Source organism: Ammospiza nelsoni, chromosome Z (assembly GCF_027579445.1).
Source record: "Ammospiza nelsoni isolate bAmmNel1 chromosome Z, bAmmNel1.pri, whole genome shotgun sequence".
In the NCBI taxonomy this organism is placed as follows: domain Eukaryota; kingdom Metazoa; phylum Chordata; class Aves; order Passeriformes; family Passerellidae; genus Ammospiza; species Ammospiza nelsoni.
Window position 1 is genome coordinate 84,111,099 of NC_080669.1, and position 22,436 is coordinate 84,133,534.

The window sequence follows — 22,436 nt, forward strand, 5'->3', positions numbered from 1 at the left end:
CTATAGACCATTTTATAGGATGTGCTATATAACTTTTGTTCCTTCACCCAAATATATGATCTTTACCAGAGATTTAAAACAGAATACTGTAGCAATTTGGATTCTAAAGGTCAATAAAGGAAGAAGAAAAATGAAAGCAAAAACCAGTAGTGGGCAAAAGAGAAAAACAAGCTACAGTAGGGTATTTCATTCTATTTCTGGTGCTGTTGTTTTCACAATTAAACTGCTGTAAAGATAATAAAAAGAACACATCTCTGGAAAATGAAAGTTTGCCTTCACGAGGAAAGATATTGTGACTTCTAAAAGCCTTTAAAATTATATTTCCTAATAAATAAATCAACAAATGTCACAAAGTCACATAAAACACACTGTACATCTCATTAACCTTTGGGATATTTTAGGGGTTTTTTTAGGCGAACTAAATCTTTGCTGCAGACAGTTTGTGTGCATAATTTGCAAGCCATGCTGTGGCAGTGTGCCCTGCCTGGAGCCATAACCAGCTGTGGGAGAGGCACCCAGTTAACTGTGGATTTTGGGCAATGGTGACCCACATGTTTTGCTGGTATGAAAACGTGACTGTAATCCATAAGGATTTACGGCAGGGCATCCCACTGAGTGCGGACATCTCAGAAGGTTGCTCCTCCAGGGTCAGAGACTCCTTGTTGCAGCTGAGTTTTAGGAGTATTTGGACAACAGGCACGTGGTGTAATTGTTGGGGTTTTCATGTGGATTGGACTCGATGGTCCTTGTGGATCTCTTCCCAGTCTATTCTCTGACTCTGTGATTCCGTTCCATGAGATCCTCAGTAAGTGATTAATATCATGGCAAACTTTGAAATCATAACTAAGACTGATTATGAACATATCAACTTTAAAGTATAAATCATTGTTCAAGCCTGGAACTAGGAGTGGATCCAGCTGCACCCAGAATCCTGCCTGGGAGGGTATTTAGAAGAGCAGGGGATCCTTTCTGAGCCTCCTGGCTCAATCAAATTGTCCCTCTGATGGTTTTGTCAGCCCTTGTTCTCCATGCAGCAAATAACCAAGTTTACCTTGCCACTGAATCCTGTTAAACCACTTCTGCATTTGCTCTCAAACTGTGCTAATTTGCTGGTTTATATCAATAAACATATTGCTACTTGTCTTGTAACGAGTGAAGTGCTCCACTCCATCCTTGACACATGCCGAGGAAAGGAAATTTGCCTTAGGGCTGGGATTCTGTCTCCTTATGCCGGAATGATGACAAGCATGGAGAAAACCAAATCAAAATAAAAACCCTCCAACCTCATAAAGAAGAGTGATTAGAAAGACTGAGTTTACTTACTTAAAAGTAAGAAGAATAAAAAGAAGAGAGGTATAAAAATGCAAGCCAGAGAGAATTCCTATAAGAAGGCATAAGAACCTTTTATTCCTCCTTCTGTGTTTATTTAGTCATCTTGTAAGATATTGTAGTTAAATGTTCTGCAATCCTGTAGTCAGAGAGGTATCACAGATTTCTTTCTGCTCCTGTGATCTAGGGGATAAAGATTTGGGGTATATGAGAACTTTCCCATTTATCATAACTGTTAGTTCAGCAAAATATATTATCTTTCTTCTCTTTTTTTTAGAAGAGTCAAGAACAATCTATACTTTTGTGATGGCAGAATCTTAGAGAATAAGAAGGTATAGGAACAAGTGCAATGGGTATTGGTGTGCTGGGCTGTGAATGTGTGTTTGAGAGACAGAAAGGGATACTCTTTTTGGTAAACAAAAGTGGTTTCCTCTGGACTTTTCTAACAGTGTTGATATCTTTGAAAGGGAGTCAGAGAAAGGGTTAAAATATTACCAAGTATTGAGAGGTTTCATAATAAAGAATGTTCTGGAGAAGTTAAAGAACTGTCTGCTGTGACGTCCTAAGACTGGCGAAGTTATCACTTTGTGCAGTAGAGAGAGAGCCCATATGAAAATAGAAGTAAGAAAATTTATCAAATTAGGACTGCCTAATATGATGCTAAAATGAGGAAATGGGCCTCTGCAGGAAACCCTTACAGTACTCAAATGGCAGGAGAACTTACTGGGAGAGAAGAGCCTTGTGCCGGTCCAGTGTAACCACCACAGACCAGAACAGGCTGAAAGGCCCTGAGTGATGATGGGAGAAAAAAAATAAGCTGACTTTTTCGCAGTTAAACAACCAGTTTCTAGAGATTTCCCAAACATTAGAAATGCTGTTTCCACCAGACAACAACCAAGTGGGAATTTGGGATCAAATGTAACTTTGGAAAAAAGTGATAATTCAATGGTGGGAACTGCTAGGGTGAGGCCTTTTCTCACCCTTATCTTTAACCAGAGAGGTAAAAGATTGCATTCTTAAGAAGCATTTTGAAATACAATATGTTCTCCACTGGAATGTGAACCTTTGAGATATATCTGGAAGGGGACAATAGGAGAGATTGAAGCTGTCTAGGATTAGTGACAGTCACTGCTGGGACAGTCCTTGCAAGAAGCAGGATGCCTTTCTGAGGAATCTGAGTTGGGAAGATAAATGCACCTACCTCCTCCCTGCACACAAATACCCACACCCCACAGATACACTGATTTTAATAAAACTGTTACAGCTGATGAAAAACACCCTAGCCAAAAAAAAAAAAAAAAAAAATCTGGCCAGTTATTGTCTCCAAGACATTTGGGAATGACATTCAGTGCAACACAGGAAATATTTGTAAGTCCTGTGTGAAATAAAATCCCACTTCAGACCTCAGTGCACTGGTAAAGCACTCCCTACATTTCTAGCAATGTCCACACAGGTAATGCAAACCCAGAGAGAGTGTGCACGCTATTTATGTCTTTCCCAGGAAGAAATTAGCAGGCGTGACAACCTCCCCAAAGGTGGGATGTAAACAACATGAGAGACCTCAGCCAGAACAAGAAATGGAGTATCTGCCATCTCGTAATTGGATTTCAAATTTAATTAAGATGGAGAGAGAAATACTCATCAACCTTTCAGTGAAATGCAGGAGCCCTTGGTGCTGCTATCTGAACAGGAGAAAACAGCCTTCCTACAATTATTTTTAAGCAAACAAGTCTCTGTGTAAGAAAAATAGCCTGTAATCCTAATTTTCAAGTTTAAAACACAAGGTAGTATTGAAATTGATCATCTTAGTATTAAGTCCCTAATTTTACAAAATTATCTCAGCTGGTCAGAGGCTGGCAGAAGTTGCCCAGAGAAGTTGTGGATGTCCATCCAGGGGAAAAAAAATGTTCAAGGCAAGGTTGGATGGATCTCTGGGATAGTGGAAGGTGTCCTTGCCCATGGCAGGGGTGGATGGAGATGGGCATAACTCCCTCCAACCCAAACCATTCTATGGTTCTGTTCCATGGTGTGGGCATGTTTTGTGACCTGATCAGATCAGACACAGGCAAGTATAACCCCTAGTGTTTTCTGAGCCCCTGGCTCCCACTCCCACTGCCATCCAACAGCAGGAGGTGAGAGGATAACTCTGCCTGCATAAACCACTATATTATGCTACACTAGTATGTTTCTCAGCTGTCCCTTAAGTATGAGAAGTGACCAAATTTCAGGATAGATAAATATTCTGGCAACTGGTTCCTTGTCAAAATACCTTCCAAGGGATCTGTAATCCTTCACTGTTCATCTCATGGACTGTTGCTCAGGTATGTGAGCTGTTTCTGGTTATATGATTTCCAAACAAGCCTGCTCTGGTCTCACACCTGAAACTGCATCTGCTGCAGAACCTGAGCAGGGTATCTGACTGCAGGTGCTGGTGCTTACCACAGCACAGTTACAGTGCACCTGAAACTAAAGCACACCACTGTGAGGGCATTATGTGGCTTCCCACATAGCTCACACAAAAGCAATTTCACCTTGTTATTACTTTCTGGGGTATATAACATCTGGTTAGGCTGCTAGATATCTATTTATAAAAGTATTCAGTCTTGATTTAAGACTTCAAGCAAAAGTGAATCCATCATGCTCAGTGACAAAATGTTCCAGTGGTTTATGACTTTCAGTGTTAAAGTAGTGAAGCAATTTGTAGTTTGAATTTATCTTCTACCATGAGCCTTTGAAACTCATTATGTTTCCCCTTTCTTAAAGAGCTGACCATCAGTTATCATCTCCTTTGCAGATACTTTCAGATTGATCAAACCAAACATTGTCTTGGTCAAGACTAAAAAGGGGATTTTCCTCAGCCTCACCAAAGGCTTTTCCCCCAGCCTCCAACTTCATGACCACCTTGCACTTCTCCCTGTGTTTCCACCCTTTTTTTGAAAAGTTCTGTGCCTGTTATGTACATGTAGGGCTGGACACAGGATCCCAGTGTTGCACTAATGATGTTTGGAAAGGTTCCAAGGTGATGGCATTGTGTTTATGGGAATGGCACTGCCTTCATGTCCTAACTTTAATGAGACCATTTGCTCCCCTTGATTTACATCCCAGCATGACCTGTAGTGTCTCAGATACAGAATCATGCTCAGAGCTGGTGTTCCAGACTTTTATATGTCCTCAAACTCATTGCAGAGTCCCTTTTATCCTAGACACCACCCTAAGGCTGTTAACAGTGACCTAATGTTTGCTTTGCTTCTGCTTGTTTGACTGGAATTTAACTATAATATTTGTTAAAGTTAATACAACAGCTCATTAAAGAGGAATAAAAATCCCTATTGGGTTGCAAAGCATTGTGGTTAAAGACCTGAATTTGGCTTCAGGAAATCTGGGTGTTATTTTAGGCTTTTACTGTAAACTGCCTATGTAAATCTTAAAAATCAGGGGGACTTAATTTTCTCCTGCTCTGGTTCTGTTATATAAAATGGAGTAACAATTTTTCGACACGAATTTTATTGTCTAGGCAACCAGCGAGCTAAAAAAAATTTGTGAGAGTGAATAACAGGAACAAAGTAAAAGGCTAGAGAGGAAATTCAATGAAGAAAGTGCAAAACCAGAGTAAGAAACTTCACAGTGGCACAGACTGGTAAAAAGATCCTCCTGGAATATTTGTTTCAGATTCTTATATTACATACAGTATGACAGAAATTTTTAGTCAGCAAATCCATTTTACAAATAATTAGACTTTACCACATTTAAAATTCCTCTTCTGACAATATGACCCACTGATCCTGACCTCAATGTGCTGTTTGCCCTTTTGCCACCAATGCCCTTTAGCCTGTAATGCTCTTTTGGATTTGTGGTTCTTACACCCTCTATTTGCAAATATAAATATATACTTTCATAATGCCAAATTCTTTGTCCTTGAAACACAATCCTTCAATCAAATAGAATTACATGCATATCATAAATACATATATAGATATATATATATGCACATGATGTCACTGGATCTACTCAAGTGAGTGCTTGGATGGATAATAATCAGATTGGAAAGCAATATAGTAATGGTTAATCTTGCCAAAGCTCTGTTTCCACACACATATTTAAATCTGAAGCCAAACCCAGGCTCAGGAGAGCCCAGGGCTATGGACCTGAACCAGAAACAAGTGGTCAGGGCTGGCCTGTAGGCATGTGGCTCTCAGGAGGGGCTGGTGACATCAGCTGACTACTGTTGTGGCAAATATGCATTTCAGTCACACAGCAAAGGCTGACATCTATATTTTAAAAATATTTATCCCAGCTAGGCACAGTGCATAGTGATCAGGATACAAATGAGATTAATTCCTCCTCTCTGGAGATAAATCCAGAATTATTTGCTCTTCCAACAATGCTACACTTCCCCCAGCACCCTCAACAGGCTATTTTTTAGTTATTATTTTTTCCTCTTCCCTTGCAGCCATTCAAAAAACAATTACACTGTATCTATACATTATTGTAAATTCAGTTCTGGGGCACTAGATTGTCTTGGGAGAAGTGGAGAAGTGTGGTATTAAATTTAAACATAGTGCAAATGGTTTAAGAAAGTGTCTTTAGTGCATGTGTGGGATATGTAACAATCACAAATTAAAAAAAAAAAAAAGTTCTTTCAGGCTTTTCTTTGAAATATTTTGGAGTCCATATAAGATGTACTATTGAGCTTTCTCTCCCACTCTGAAGAAATGTTGTCAGTTGATTTTTATTCATTTTAAAATAAATAATGGGAAAGAGCAAAACAAGTTAGTGTAAATGTAGGGGGTGCTCAGTTCTGCTCCCCTTTGTGCTATTCCTTCCTCTCACAAGCCAGGAACACAGGATGGGAGAGCACTTCCACAGCTCTGGCATCAGCAGCTGCAAAGAAATCCACCTGGTCCCTGCACCTCTCTCCTGTCTTCTGCTGCTCTCCTTATAGGGGGTTCCTACCAGCTCGGTTTTAGCTGCAAACATAAACATTTACTGCTCTGGCTCCCAGAGTAAAAAGCACCCAGGAGAATCTGATCTGCACTTTGTCCTCGTGGATGAAGTCTGATAGCCCATTTTGGTGTTTGGCCATTGCTGTTAACAATGGGAGCCACGTGTGTTTGGCTGATCACACTCACTGCCCTCTGAGGGTTGCCTGCAGGAGCAGCCATCTGTGGTATTTCCATTGTTATTCCAAGGGAGGGATCATTATTTTTGTGAATCAATGGTTTTTCCATGGAGTTCAGTGAAAGAAACTGGCTAGATGTCACTGCCATGGGAAGGAGGTCCTGCCCAGGCTGTCTCTCTTGAGATAACTTTGCTGTTTGGAAATGCAACATCCCAGGGACACATCCTATGACCTGGCTGTCCCAGATCTGCCCTTTCATCATCTGTCTCCTTCCCTTCAGAAAGCTTTGGGTCTGCCGTCCTACCAGTGTGAACAGCAGCTGGGTCAGCAACACCATCCTGGAGTACCAAACAGCTCCTGCCTCTCATCTCTGCGGGGATTTCCTTGTTTGACTTGCTTAGTCACACCATGCTTGCCCAGGTTCAGATTTCATAGTTAAAAATACAAGTAACAATCAAAATGTGAACTCTCCCGTGCTTTAAAAAAAAAAAAAAAATCAAGGCAAAGACAAAATTAATTAGCATGCTGTTCATAAACGTGACATTGATGAATTGCAGCATAGCTATTGATTTATCATATATCAGTTACAGTGATCTAATCACTGTGGCTACAAATCAGCTCAGACCTATCTATGGATTGATACTCAGTGCGAGAAATTAAATCAAAGGCTCCGAATGGTACAAATTGCAGGCTAAGGTTTAACTCCCAGCTGATGCACAACTACCATGCTTGATTAACACTAATGGAAAGCTAACTAGGTGTGCCTGCAGAGCACTGATATGAGAACAAACTTCAGCTGATTGAAGACTCCCTCTCTATTTATCCTGTTTTGGGCCCCGTCACAGCCACCTCATTAACGAGGAAGTATGACCTCAACCTGGGTGTAATGGAGCTGCCACTGGGGTAAGAAATGCCATTTATTCAGCCATACTACTAAAGGAGCTAATTTGGTATGGTTTATTTCTACAGCTCTATAGGATACCTAGTTTTTATTAAGCACAAAAAAACAACAACAAAAAAAAGTGGGGACTAATTTATGGAGAAATAATTCCTGTGGCTTCATCGAAGCATTTAGCAGAATATATTTTGGAAGACCTGGCCATAATTCAGGATAGTAGAAAACAGTGTCTAGTAATGTAGGCACAGACATCATGGAGAGTAATTAATTTGAAAACAGCTGTTGACCACTTTTGATAGAAAATTTAAAGGTGGTTCTGTTTCTCTCCCATATCTATGTGTCAAGGCTCTTTTATCTCCTAACACACATTAAAAAATAAACAAACCTGAAGTAATTTAGGCACAGCCTTGCAGATTTTTAAAATATATTTTAAAGTTTTCATTTTAAAATGGAAAAAATTACTTCTCCCAAGAAATCCCCTGTGGCAATTCTTTTCATTATAAAGGAGATCTGAGCAGTTTTGTTCAAAGACATGTTTCTAATTTGGGTGTCTCTGTTATACTGAGACACACAACTTATATGTAAACTGCTGGTAAAACAATTCACTTTCAAGGAATGGTTTGTCCTTCCAAGGAAGACAAAGCTTTCAACATCTTAAAAGAAAACTACATAATTTATTTCAGGAGTTTAAGGATATTTTTGTGCATGCTTTCAAAAATATCTTCCTCTCTTCACTACTAGAAGATGAATATCTTTCTCTCTTCACTCATTTCTGTTGTAGTGAATTCAGGGAATGGAGTCAATTGGTCTCTGAGTGCTGCTCCAAGGGGTCTCTGTGTCAGAGCTGTGAGTGTTGGATCTGATATGGAAGGGTCATGTACACCAGAGTGTCTGTACAGAGCCCTGAAACCCTTTCTGTTCTGCTCATCCCTCAAGGATGGAATGAGAATTGGAGAACCCTGCTCTAGTGGAAGGCGTCCCTGCCCATGGCAGGGCTTGAACAAGATGAGTTTTAAGGACCTTTCAAACCAAATCCAATCCATGATTCTGTGATCCTGTGATCCTGTGGATGCCAACTTCAGCACAGCCATGCCTCTTAGCTGGATTTTTCCCCCTTGGTTTACATTATCTAAATGGTGGTAAGATACCAGGAGGCAGAAACTCTTTTTTCCCCCATTTGCAGGCAGTCAGGCCTGCTTGAGACCTCAAAATAGTATGTATGCTATGAAGCAAACAGTATCCATGCTCCATCCTCCCATTCCTAAAAGCAACAAAAGCCTAGTGGAACATATTGACTCACTGTTGTCAACATAATGATAGTGTTTGTAAAATAAACTCCTACCAAACACTCCAATAATTAGAATGTCTCTTTTCCCCCTCCCAACCTTATGTTCCTTTCAACACAATGACATCAATGTTCATTAATTCTATATTTGAATGTTCGTCTTCTGTGGCAGCTCTACCAAACAAACAAAGCAAAACAATATTTAACAATAAGAAGATGTAAAATGTTTACATAGGAAGGGAATAAAGCCAGTGATGGCAACAAAACTCTTAATCAAACTCAATTACAGAGACCAGGCACAATCTGCCAGAGCTGACAGTTTGCTGACTTTACTTATAGTGTTGTGTGAAGAGAAATCTTCCATTTAGAGCCCTACTGAAAAGTGGTTGTTTTGAAACCATGGGGGAAAATCACAGAGTGGGCAAACTTTTGTCAAAGTGAGTTTGATTAAGAGTTTTGTAGAAGATTTGTCTCTGACACTGTAGAAGATATAGTTTGGGTCACTGGTTCTACGTGTGCATCTGGGAAAAAAAGTCAGTCTTTATCCCTGAGGTACATTTTACCAGCAGTGAGCAACAGCTTTCAGGAAATAGAAAAAACCTCTCCTATTGAGGAAACCCGATCTATTGGCAACTGGACAGGATGAGAGGAAATGGCCTAAAGCCGTGATAGGTGAAGTTTAGATTGGATATTACAGAACAATTCTTCATTGAAAGGGTTCTCTAGCCCTGGCACAGCTGCCCAGGGCAGTGGTGGAGTCCCAATCCCTCCAGGGAGGGATTTAAAAGATGTTTGGCCTTTGAGGACATGGTTTAAGTGGTGTCCTTACCACCAGTGTTTAGGTAATGGTTGGACTTGATAATTTTAGACGGATTTTCCAACCTAAGTGCTTCTATTAGTCTATGAATGTAACGGGGTTTTCTGTTACTCAAAGCCATTTAACAGGAAATTTGAGTATATTAGCTAAATAGTGAGGTAGGAAACCAATGAATGATAATATTCTCCAATCTTCTGTGTTGAAGAAATATGTCCTCTAGGAAGAAAAGCAAAAAGCATATAAGGAAGGCATTTTTTTCAAAGTGTCCTCCTAAAGCTGTGGCTCATGTTGGGCAGAGGATCAGCAAAACTCCTGGGATTCACTGGGGCTTAAAGGTGAATTGTGAGTTTGACCCTCCAAAGGGTAGACTAAGCTATAGGACAAACAAAACAAAACAACAAAAAAAAGGCCTTTCTGATCTCAGAACCCACCTGACTTACACCTGGGAGATTTTATAAAGCCTGTGCATCCAGTACCAATTATGGGTAGTGGAACATATTTAAGTTGAATCTTACAGCATCCTGCCTACATCCTACTCTCTAGAAAGTTTCTTTGTTTTTTTCCTTAGGGGAAAAACATTGATTGTTCCCATTTATAAGGAGACAATTTAGACAAATTATTTCCTTTGCACCATAGGTTCTGTATTGTTTTATAACAAAAAGTGTATTGTAACTAAACTGGAGATTACTGTTTCAAAGTAAACAGTAATCTGCAGTTGTGCTTAGTGTAATACGCATAAATAAGAGGAAGATATCAAGCTAGCTCCAATGTCACTTACATGACTTTCATATGAGACTCTTGTATGAATATAGAGGATAGACCACTAAAACTGCTCAGTCAACTTCTAGTTTAGAAATATATGCACCTCTGATCATATATGGGGGGTTTTTTTGAGTAGTCTTAAAGCTGTCTGGATTGCAAATCCTTTTAAATGTCCACCTAAATGTCCAGGCTTTGTGCCAAGAGGAAATCAATCTATGCAGGCTCTGAAATCTACCAAGTGTGATGAGCCTAATAGGAACATTAGTCCATTTTATGTTACCTCCAGGAGCTTTTACAGTGAAAGTCTTACCTCTTTTCCACTGCTTTGCATGCACTGGTGATGAATTTCAGTTGAACATACTCAAAGCAAAATTAGTGTCTTTCTAGAACTAGGGTGTGAGAGTGAACCCATTTCTGGCATGTTTTGATAGAAAAATACATTATCTTGGAAAATATTTTTTAAAAAGCACCTATGAAAACATGAACATAAATAGGAGGGCAATAAAACTAAACATTGTGGGAATGTATAGTTGGTGATAGTTTGGTTCATTTTCAGTTTCCTCCAGAAACTTGCAAAAGGTTTTTCTCCATGGCCCCTGTTCCTCAGAAGAGGGTGCTTAGAATTTTCCAGCTGCTCAATCTACCAGAGTGAAGAGACATAGGAAAATGTTTTGAAGAAAGTTTCTTTTCCATTAGTGGAGCCTGACCCTGTAATGGACTAGCAGTGAAGTGTGTTTTATGTATTTTACATCTGTCACACTGGCATTTAGAAATTAAGCTCTGTTTTCTACATTATTGTTATCCATGTCCTTCCTTCACTCTTGTTCCATTTCTGCTCTTTAATTGTATGATTCTGTTCTGGTCTTCTTTGCATCATTTGCTTCTTTCCATCTCCTTTCATGAGGGCTCATTGCTCTGATTTGGGATCCTGTGGTGGCTTCCCTCACACACTCAGAAATGGTTAGAACTGGGGTTTGCCACCTGAGATGAACCCTCTGTACTATGATGTGGTCATGCCTCAAAGTAGGAATTCCAGTCCAGCAAAGGAGACAAAAAAAATCACAGTGAAATTCAAATTAAGGGCTTTGAGAACACAGGTAAATATGTGAAACTATTTCCATTGCTCCTGACATTTCACAAGTGCTTTGCAATGACACTAGTGAACAGCCAGCGTGCCTTTGCTTCTTGCTCAGGAGAAAAGTGTCTTCCAGATGGTTTCTTTTTATTAATTTAGAGAGAGTTAGGCTCCATCTCAGAGCTGCAGACAGCTGACTGATGGATGCTCCTGGAAAATCTGCTGATTGGCAAGACTGTATTTCACATTAGCTGTTTCAGAGTTACTTTGGTAATTGGTTCCAAAGGAGAAGAGGGGAAAAAAAAAATATTTGCACCAGCCTAGATGTAACTGATTTGCCTCATTATTTCTGATTTAGAATTGACAAGACATAGATCAGCCATCGACAGCTCCATGCCCCTAAGAATGGAAGTTTCAGGCACTCTTGAAGTGCCAGAGAATCGTAGATTAATATGTTTTAAGCCTCTTGCTTTTATGTTTGCAAAATGAATGCAGATTGGACCAGTGATATATGTGTGTCATTACATTTTCCTACACCTTTCTGATGATTTAACTGAAACAAATGGGTGCTCTCAGGGCCAGTCATCAGGAGATCAGAGTTTGCTGTGTAAGAGCAATGTCCCACATCTCACCCCGTGTTCCTCCTCCTGAGGATGGCTGTCCTCCACTCACCAGACACTTCTTGAAGTGGTGTCTTCAGCTCAGGCTGACCTTCAAAGGTACTGTGCTTTAAAATTGCACTCATTACACTCCCCTGGGCCTTTACAGAGTTTTCCACTGGGATTCCTGAGTTTCAGGGCGTGTTGCAGCTGGATTTGTATCATACCCTGATTCAGCATGCTTCCCTAAGGTCTAAATTATTGTTGTTCTGTACCTGTTCAAAATCTGGTGGAGTGTGAAGCTGGTTTTTCACACCTTGCCTTCCCTATTAAGCCCCATGACTGTGTGATTGTTTGATTATTGTGATTACTGACAACTCTGAGACAGGACTGATAAAAGATAACTTTTCCACTACTGTGGCTGGGCTTTGAGCCAATTTGCTATGGGCATTGTGGAAGTTTATGTTTTGCATGGACTCAAAAGCAACTGGGGATATCCACTAATGGAAAGCACAGCTGTCCAGGAGTGTTAAATAAAAGACTTAGGGAGCAGCAATGCACAAGGGGATAGGACTCCATTTGGAAGGAAAAAACCTACAATCTGATTTTGTTTTCCTATCTGCTATTAGATGATGTCAGAGACTGGGTAGCATGCTGGGCAGGCTGAGCCAACTCACCCTTTCTTCCATACCTAGATTTACAATGATAATCAAACTATCTGATCCCTATTTGAAGGGATTCCAGCTTCTTTTGTACTCTCATCACCTTTTTCCCCCCTCTCCCAAGAACAGGTATCTGAAAGTTAAACCATATTTGTTGTCACTAAAGCATCAGGAAAAATGAGACCAAGATGTTTCACTGGCAAAATATTTCATGGCAGCTCTTCTGTGCAAAGTGCTGTCACCAGAAGTGGCCCTCCTGCTTGGGAACTTGTGCTCCACCTTTCTTTTTCTCTTGTTCACATTCAGAGAAATCTCTGCCCTGCTGGTTTTGCTTCACTTGTTTGTGTGGCTGAACCCAGGAGACAAAAACAACACCCCTTAAAACATCACTCCCAACATGAATCATCCTCTTTTATGAAAAATTTCACTTTTGATGAGACAATGTTATATAGAAGTGAAAAGTTTAATAAACCTTGGGCTCACAACTCCCAAAGACCAACTTTGCCAGCTCCTTTCCCTAGTAGATGATGCGTGTGGGTTAAATTATACTGTCACATCTTAAAAGTGGTATTAAAGTAAGTGAAAGGAAATGAGATTAAAGAAAGGCCGGAATATTATTCCAATTTACATCGTGTAATATTGAATTCAATTAGTCATTGGAATGAAGTACAAAAATTTGCTCAGTCATAAAAGGGAGGTGAATCTGACCAGATGGATATAGCATATGGAGGATCCATAGATTTTGCAAAGACTTCACACATCTGTTTAGACCCTTACTCTTTTGATTCTAATAAAACCTTAAAATTCATTTTTTGAAAGCCTGATCATCACAAGAATACCTCATCAAATTTTAATTAATTCCCAAGATAAAGATGCACTGGGCATCTCGGGGAATATTCTCTATTGCACTGACACACTGGCTAAAAAGTAGAGCAATAAAATTCCAATTCTTTGAAGGACTGTTTGGATTCTGAAAAACTATCATCACATTTAAATACTTAATGCAGTTAATATGGAAATTCTGAAACATAGTTTTTATTGAAATCTTGTTTCTGCTGTTATTTCATTACTCTAGCTGCTTTTGTAAGGGTATATCTTGTTCTGGTTTTGGATTTTTTGGGGGGGGAATGCAGAATGGTTGGGAAAAGGGCTTGTTTTTGACAATTTGTCCAATATTGAGTTGCAGGAAGACATGAACAATTAGTAGTGTCTTCCTTCCTTCTTGAATCTATCAGAATTTTTGGTTAAGATGTGTGTTCTTTGATGCACTCTTTGCCCTGGGAGTGCAGAGCATCACATCTGCCCAGGATAGTGGTGTTGGAATGGTTCATTTCAGCTGCTGAGGAGCCAACAAGGTTTGGAAAGTTACAGAGCCAGACTCGTGGCTGTGTGTTGCATTCTTCCAAGCAGGACTTGCAGCTAGCAGAGCAGCAACAATGAAAGCAAATTCATTGTTATGGGTGAATAATGACAATTATAACATTAAAAGCTCCATGTGTTTTATGAACCTCTGCTCCCAGAGTCACTCTTGCATCTGTCAGAATTATAGAGAGAACATCCCTAATATTCCCTTGCCCCATTCTCAGTTGTCAGGGTCTTGTAGAAAGAGATCAGTAAATGTGATATATCAGTTAATCTGTCAAATCAGATTGGTAGGGTTTGTGTGCTGCACTGGTCTTTCTTTTTTTTTTTTCCCATCAAAATAGAAATTCCCACATTAAAAATATTTAATTTGAGATTATCTCTTTCCATTCACAACTCTCAACTGTGAGATTATTCTTTTCTTATCAAGAGCACAGATGTTTCTCTCGTGTATTTTGTGAAGCCTAAGGAGTTACAGTTACTACTTTCAGGGTATTTATGCTTCAGTTAAGGATAGGTGTATCTTTCAGAGAAAGAAATATTTTTCTTTCTTGGAGAAATCAATTAAAATGGGACTAGAAGGGACACTAAGAGGTCATGTAGTCCATCTCCTTTCATAAAGACAGGGTCAGTTATGTCACTTGTGACAAATGCTAGTTCAATTTTTCTTAGAAATTTTGAGTGATGAAAGCATTTCCTGATGCTGGATTTTAATCTTCTTTGCTTTATTACTTCTTGGCCTAACAACAGTAGACAGACAAAATACTTTCATTCTTTCCCCAAGCTTCCTTTTACCATTGAAGGCTTCTTTCACATTTTCTCCCAGTTTTTCTACTTACCATATTAAAATACATTAATTTTTTAAACCTTTTCCTTAAGTCATATTTTCTGCACCTGACCAAATCAGTCTAATTTTCTACTGAGTTTTTTTACAAAAGTCCCCATCCTTCTAATTGCTGTGCTCTCTATGCACCCACACAAGATTTTTGACTCAGGTTGTGACTGAGGATGTTGTGGTTGTTCAACCTAGAGAAAAGAAGGCTTTGGGAGACCTTAGGGCACTTTCCAGCACCTCAATCAGCTCCAAGAGAGCTGGAGAGGGATATTGGACAGTGGCATGAAGTGACAGGACAAGGGAGAATGGCTCTAAACTGTCAGAAGGAGGTTTAGATTGGATATTAGGAATAAATTCTTCACTTTGAGGATGATGAGGCCTTGCTCCTGGGAGCAATGTGGCCTCATGGAAGGTGTCCCTGTCCCTGCCCTTGAGTTTGAACAAGGTGGTCCCTTTGAACCCAAAACATTCTGTGATAAATTCATCTGTGATTTTTGTTTGGCTCAGTCTAATATTAATAATAAACAGATCCCATTCTGCCACACCTCTGCCAGGCCAGAATTCCCCTTTGGCGTGTGTGGTTCTGGTTTCCAAGAGATTCACTTCACATTTGACCTTCCTGAACAGCACTTTACTTTTACCTCCACTTCCCTCCAATTGTTTTGAATTCCACTCCTCCACCATTTCCTAATGTTCACCTTGGTGGTCTCCGTGACTGCAATAAATATATTTTCTATCCTTTCATCCAAACCATTTATGGAATTATGAGTTGTGCCAGACTTAAGACAGAATCCTAAATAGCCCACAGTATTGACTGGGGGTAGCTATCTAATTCTGATGCTCTGACAGTAGCTGCATGGTCCCACACCTTGGAGGGTCACCTGGAAAATGTTTCTCAAAGTTTTTTCTAAGTCTTTCATGGGAGAGAGTGTCAAAGCTTTGCTAAAGTCAAAGTATATGACATTTCCTACTTCTCCCTCATGAACAAAGCCAGCTACCATGTCATAACAGGAATCAGATTAGTTTGATGTGATTTGTTTTTGATGAATATAAATTGAATGATGTTCTTCTCATATTATCCTCTAGGTGTTTACAAACTTTTGAGTTGTTTATTCCATTTTTTTTTGTGGGAATGTAGCTTCAGCTAAATCAGTACAGGTTACTGTTCCCTGACTCTTTACAGATAAGCCTTGTGTTTTCTCTTTTCAAGAGAGAATCCCAAATTAACAAGAAAAAAAATCTGAAGTTTTCCTTTTCTAGAATTCAAACCTTTTTCTTTTTTTCCTGAGACAAACCAAGAAAAATCCATTTTATTTATGTTAGAATTTATATGAGCTCTTTCTCTACATTTGGATTTTGAGCAAGATGATAGATACTAATGAAGACTTGTGGTTCAGGCACTAATACACCCACAGAATTGTAATTCTGTTAAAATATCTCTGTCTGGCACAGCTCTTCAAAGCAGCATGATGGCATCTGGACTAGAATTGCAATTGTGCTTCTTCAAGCTCTGAAGACAAGGAAAGAATTCTCTCTGCTGTTAGGAGCTTTATTGAAGTGACAGAGATGATCTGTCCCAACTTGGGAAGGACAAACAAATGATACATTAAAAATTGCAGCTTTTTCACTCTTCCCCACACCTTCTGCAGCATTCACAAATCTTTGAGGGCCATCAAGTGAAAAGACACAGCTCAAGTGGGATCAGACTGACCAAGTTTCAAAGTACTGTCCCCAGATCTCTTTCCAAAGTTTGTTCTGAAGAAGTTTGTACATTGTAGGAATTAAGCAAATAAGTAAAAAAAAAGGAGTTGAAATACAGAAGCAATCTAAAAACCTGCAGCTCATCTAAATTTAAGCACAGGCAATAGCTCAGAGCTCTGAAAATACATGGACTTGCAGAAAATGTGACCAAAATGCCTTGTTTATAACATACTGACTGCAGAGAAAGGCACACTAAAAATAACCAATTTTCTCTTCTTCACCTCCACCATGAGTTAATTAATTTAAATCTCCCTAAGACACACACTGTCTATTTATTTTGCCTTTTTTTTATTTGTTCATGAGGATTTCTTTACCTTTTGATTCACTTCCAGTTGTTCTCCTCTCCCTGCTCATTCTGAAGACAAGTAGGGGGAAATTTGGTCCTTCAGTACTCTGTTAAATTACAGATAGTGAGCTGTGTAGGTGTTAGCATTTCTTGGAAGCAGGATCCCACTTTATTTATAGCTCTGCTGTTTAGCCTTCTGTGTCTTCATGCTGTGGTACCCTGCCAGAATGCCTACTGAATATGCAAGTTCATAGGCAGCCTCACTAGCAACTGAAAGCTTAATTTGTGACTGAAATAGGGGACGTGCTTGGAGCAATCACACAAAGATTTAACATGGGTAACGATTCTTTGAGAATCTGATAGGATTTGGTACTGTTTTGACATCCTGCTTTGGTGTGTTGCTATCCTTGACCTAGTGCTTGACAGGCGGACCTGAGTGAGTCAGTCCTACTCACCAGGAATAAAACGTGGTGCTTCTGACTTTGACAAGGTTAACACATTTTTCTATGGGCAGCACTCTGTCAGCTTAACAGAATAAAAGAGAATAATTTCCAAAATCTGCTCTCATGGGCCTCCTCAGTCTGGACAAGTCCACATGTAACATTCACCTTTTTTGAAATGTAACAAAACCCTGAAACCCCACTCCAAGAAGGCCTCACCCCAGCCAGTAGGATCTAGAGTTTGGTTAAAATATCTAGAATTAAGTGGCTACTTTTGTGCTGGATGGTGAAGCTGTCTTTACAGCCAGTGGGGAGCTTGTCAGGGTGGTTGGTCCTGTTGAATCCTTCTCTGGCACAAATCACCATCACAAACTGGCTACTCATCTAAATTCAGAGAATCATGGAATCCTAGAATGGCTTGAGCTGGAACAGTCCTGAAAACTCACCTAGTTCCATCTGCCATGGACAGAGATACCTTCCCCTAGACCACATTGGGCAAAGCTCCACCCAGCCTGGTGTGCACTGAATGCAAATGGGTGTCGCAGACATTTCTCCACAGAAATCTTTCCTTTTGGATTTCTGTGTCTTTGGGAGGCCAGAGGTCTCTGAAGACAAGGTAAACAATTATTATCAGCTGCTGTGGAATGCAATAGGATTCACCTTGATTGGCTCATTTTCTATGTTTATAATTAAGGGCCAATCATCAGTGCAAGCCAGGGGACTGAGTCCCTGGACACAACTTTGTTGTGGATTCTTTTCTATCTATTCTTAGCTTAGCTAGCAGCTCTGCAAACCTCTCTCTATATTCTATTAGTATAGTAATAATGTATTATATATCATATATTAATAAATAAGCCTTCTGATCAAGATACAAGATTCACTGTCTCTCTCTCACCAGCAGCGGCCCACTCAGGTCGCTGTAATAAATGGGATTGCATGATCTCATTCCACTGACTGCAAAACAGCTCAGAAATCTACCTCACACACAGACACCTGCCTCTGGAGGCCTACACTGAGCTCAGCTAAGACCAGATCACAGACTCAGCTGCTTGAAAAACTGAACTTGACAGCATGAACAGCCCGAACTAGGAGGTGCTTAGGTACCACCTTAGGTTCTCTTTTAGGAGACTAAATCTTTTTGTTGTGGTTGATGGTTTCCTATAGGTATTTTTCCTATATGGCTTGTACCTACATCCTATGCCTGGGATTTCTTGAACTAAGTTCACCCAGTTCCTGAGACTAAAATTGCTGTCTCTTTGTGTGATGTTTTCCAGTCTGAGCTAGCAGAAGCTTGTTCAGTGCTTTAGAATTTTGAGTGCTTAGACACACAGGAGATGCATTTTAATGCATTGCCATCTACCTCATGTCCATCACTTCCTCTGCTACATGATTTTACTGGGTGCCACTTAATATTCCTCTCTGAAGCTGTTTGCTCTTTCCTGATGGGTACAAAAGACCCATTTGCACATGGCAGCTACTTAAAGACCACCCCACCCCCTGCATCTGGCTTAATGTATATTTTTACTAATCAAACAAAGTCAGCAAAGGGTCGCAATGCAAAATTAGGGAGGAGTTGAAGCAGAAACGCCGAGCAGCTGTCAGCAGCATCTGTCTGCAGACCCAGGCGCTGGGTGCCCTCTGGGGACAGGGCTGTAAGTGTCCTGTAAGCACTCCAAACCTCACTGTCTGAGGAGGGCAGGATGTTTTGGGGTTTCTGATAAACTGTGCCTGTCTCTTCAGCCGAGGTGAGTGTCCCACTGCAGCAGGTGCAGCAGTAACCCATAAAAGAGATGTTTTCTCTGTATTAAAGGAACTAGGAATAGATAGAGACAAAGGACGGGGGAAGCGAAGCTCAGTTGTTCTGAGCTGACAGGTAGAAATTGATTCACAAATAAAATGTTGCAAGGCTCACTAGAAAGGGGAAAAGATAGTGAATTATGGGTTTATGGTAGAATCACAAGATAAGTGGTAAAGACAGTCTTGTATAAGGATCATCTGAAATCCAATGTAAACCATTGATTTTTTAATATATATATATATATTTTTTTATAATATATATGTCTATGTTATGGCTACTGGTGTTATTTCTGCCCACCAGAAACAGTATTTTCTGACAGTATTTTCTTCTTCAAGACATTTCAGATATATATGACTGTTACATTCGAGTTCCTGGAAATTATTCTTTTCAGATGAAGCTGTGTTTCAAGTGGAAAAGGTTCAGAGGTGTCATAGTCATGTCTTCTTTTATATGAAGATCACAAGACCAGGAAGATAGTATGATGATCAGTAACATAGGTCATTGTAGACAAGTTAGCATGATTTTCAGATTAAATCTATGGCACTTCCTTCTGTGTGAGCTGAGCCTTCAATTCTTGAAGTTTTCAAAAGACAAACTTATCCAAAGCTAGCAAACTGTGTCAGCAGTTATTTGGTTCTTTTTCAGAAAGTTCACAAAGTATGAATTTCAATGACTTCTGACAGGATTCATGATTCATTATGACAGCTTCTGCACAGCTTTAGACTTGATAATATTTTGTACCTGTAGTGAAGTTATTCTTAAAATGAATTTACTCTTTTTTTCCCTTACTTTGCTTTTACAGCTGGAAGATCTGCCAATATTATGATCACAGACTAATCCTTTAATCTCTTAGTACCTTACATTTACAAATACAACTTGCATATTATTCTGAGTTTCTTGATCTTCTGGGGGGAAGGAGCCTCTATGTTATCATGTTGTTGCTATTAGAAATCACATGCTAATTTTTGCCTTTTGCTCTTGCAACACTATTTTCCCTCCCAATGCAGGATAACTGCACTTGGAAGCAGTGTCTACTCCTAGTCTGTGTGGGAGGGACACCAGATGGATGTGACAGAAAAATGGAGGAAGCGCAAGGTACGAGTAGCTTGATGATGATTTGTGTAGTAAGTGGCAGTCACAGAACTCCCACTGTCTAGCTATTGTCAGGCATTTTGTAGTCATTATGGAACAGCAGGTAAATATTAATGGAAAAAGATTACATACTGTGAGACAAAGCATTAGCCCGTGTAAATCACAAGAGCTGGGCTCATGTCAGTGGAGCTGTAAGATTTTGGACCAGCTAAGGGTATGAATCTTAAATTCTTCCTTCTCAAAAGAAAAGTATATATCTTGAGCCTCTTCAGTGACATGCTTCAGACTGTGCTCTAAACAGCTAGTTCTTCAAGTACACATGCTAATAGATACACTTAATGCCTGGGGCATCATTATTTTGAAGAAGGCACGGCAGTACACACTATGTACACCTGAGGGAAAGGTCTGTATCTGTCAGTCAGCAGTTCCTGTAATTACACCCACTGTCAATATCAGCTCTGGGAATTCCCCTTTCAAACCATCCACTTTTGTCCTCCTTCATCAGCAAGGCTGAGTGTGACATCCTCTAACAAGGTTGGTAGGGTGGTTACACGACTCAATTATTAACTCAAATGCAACTCGCGTACTGCAGCAAATAGAATTTCTTCTGACAGGCTGCTTGTCATATTATGGCCTTATTTGATTAACTCACCCCTTTGGAGGTGTTCATGATCTCATTATATCTTTAATGATAAAATTCCCTTCTGCTATGTGCTATTTTATATTATGTTAAAAGGAATTCATTCATTTTTCGCTTGTCACTTGCATAATTGGATAAATATTTAACAGGGGGAAGTTGATTAAATTTCTGCTAAAATTGTACTTACTACCAAAATACATTCTGGACACCTTAAATGTTGGTCTGTAGGCCATTGGTGGAGCAGGTGGTAAATCCAATGAGGCTCCTCATCTTGAAGGTCACTTCTGCTTACATCTGTGAAGTCACAAAAAAAAAAAAAAAAAGGCTAACAACAAAGAATTTAATTCCAGTAGTAAATAACAGGTTTAGTAGATTACTGTGCAAAAAATTAAATTAAAAGGTGGGAGCCATTACTGAGGTGGAATGTGGCTGAATTCTTCAGAAACAAGAGGTTGTGCATCTTGTGGTTAAAAGATGAGATAAACAGGGTTTATTAAACAGATTAATACTGTTCTGAGTCTTTGACACTGAATCACAAAGGCCAGGAACTGATTTTTAAGCTCTCTTTGAAGCTGTTTTAATTTATGTCAGCAAATACAAACTGTATCTACTCTTCAGGTCCACTGGCCTCCTTCTCCCATGATGATGTTTGGATGTCCAAATATTTTGATTTAGCAGTATCTATGGAACACAGGACTTATTACGTTGCCAAAATTGGCAGCAAAATTTGTGTTTCAAGTACTTTATTGACTCAGGGTACTGATGTCAAACTGGCTCCTAACGCTTAAAAACATGGGCAAAATTATGGCTTTACAGGATTCACAAGTACTTCAAAATTAATTTTTTTTGTTCTTCCTATTGCCTCTGTTTCACTGTCAATAGATTAATATGATGAAAACACCAGTGGATAAAAAAAGTTTCTTTCATTTACTTTTAGTTCTTAACATAAAAATCATTGGAGAATGACATACAATTATTAAACAACTTTATTTAAAAGTTTTATATTATGCAAAATGTTGACTAATATAACCACTGACATTTTTAATATTGGCAAAATAGGAGTAAATTTACATTCTTCAAAACTGAAATTTCTAATTTGATTACTTTTATTGTCCAGGAGGGGAACATTCTAGTCATAAGATTTTAACCACCACTACTCTATAAAACCCTGGGCTCCAAATAACAAAATAATCAGGGTCTCAGTAGGTCTCTTGGTTCATTCCTTTGCTCCAGGAAACTATCAGCAGGCACATTGTTTCATAGGCTGTTCTTAAAATACTCCCATGCAGGAGCTGCCCCAGGCAAACTACCAATGCTTCTCCATCTTTGCCATGAGATTTGGTCTTAAGTCTTCATTGTGTATAAACTCAACTAATTTCAGGTATACTTTTTGCTCTCTCCAAATACAGTTTATTTTAAAGAGTCAGGAAATTAAAAACAAATAGATTTTTGGGAAAAAAAGAAAAAATAAATAGAGGAAAACTTGAATTAGAAATATTTTTTATGTATCAAAGGAAGAGTAGGATTTTCCAAGTCTCATGTGGATCAAGCTATTCATGACTTCCAACTACACAAAGGCAGCAAAACTCCTCACACATGATGCCATTTCTCCAGATGAGTCTCTGGAGGCACATGTTTTTCTTCATTAGCTATGAACAGAGATAGCTGAAGATGGT

General features: G+C 39.4%; 1 long non-coding RNA gene across 1 annotated transcript; it reads left to right on the plus strand.

Moving 5' to 3' along the window:
• Positions 1-7,312: 7,312 nt before the first annotated feature.
• Positions 7,313-8,818, plus strand: LOC132087139 (uncharacterized). Its single transcript, XR_009420458.1, has 3 exons — positions 7,313-7,351; positions 8,128-8,192; positions 8,283-8,818. It is a non-coding gene; the product is annotated as an uncharacterized LOC132087139 (long non-coding RNA).
• Positions 8,819-22,436: the final 13,618 nt, after the last annotated feature.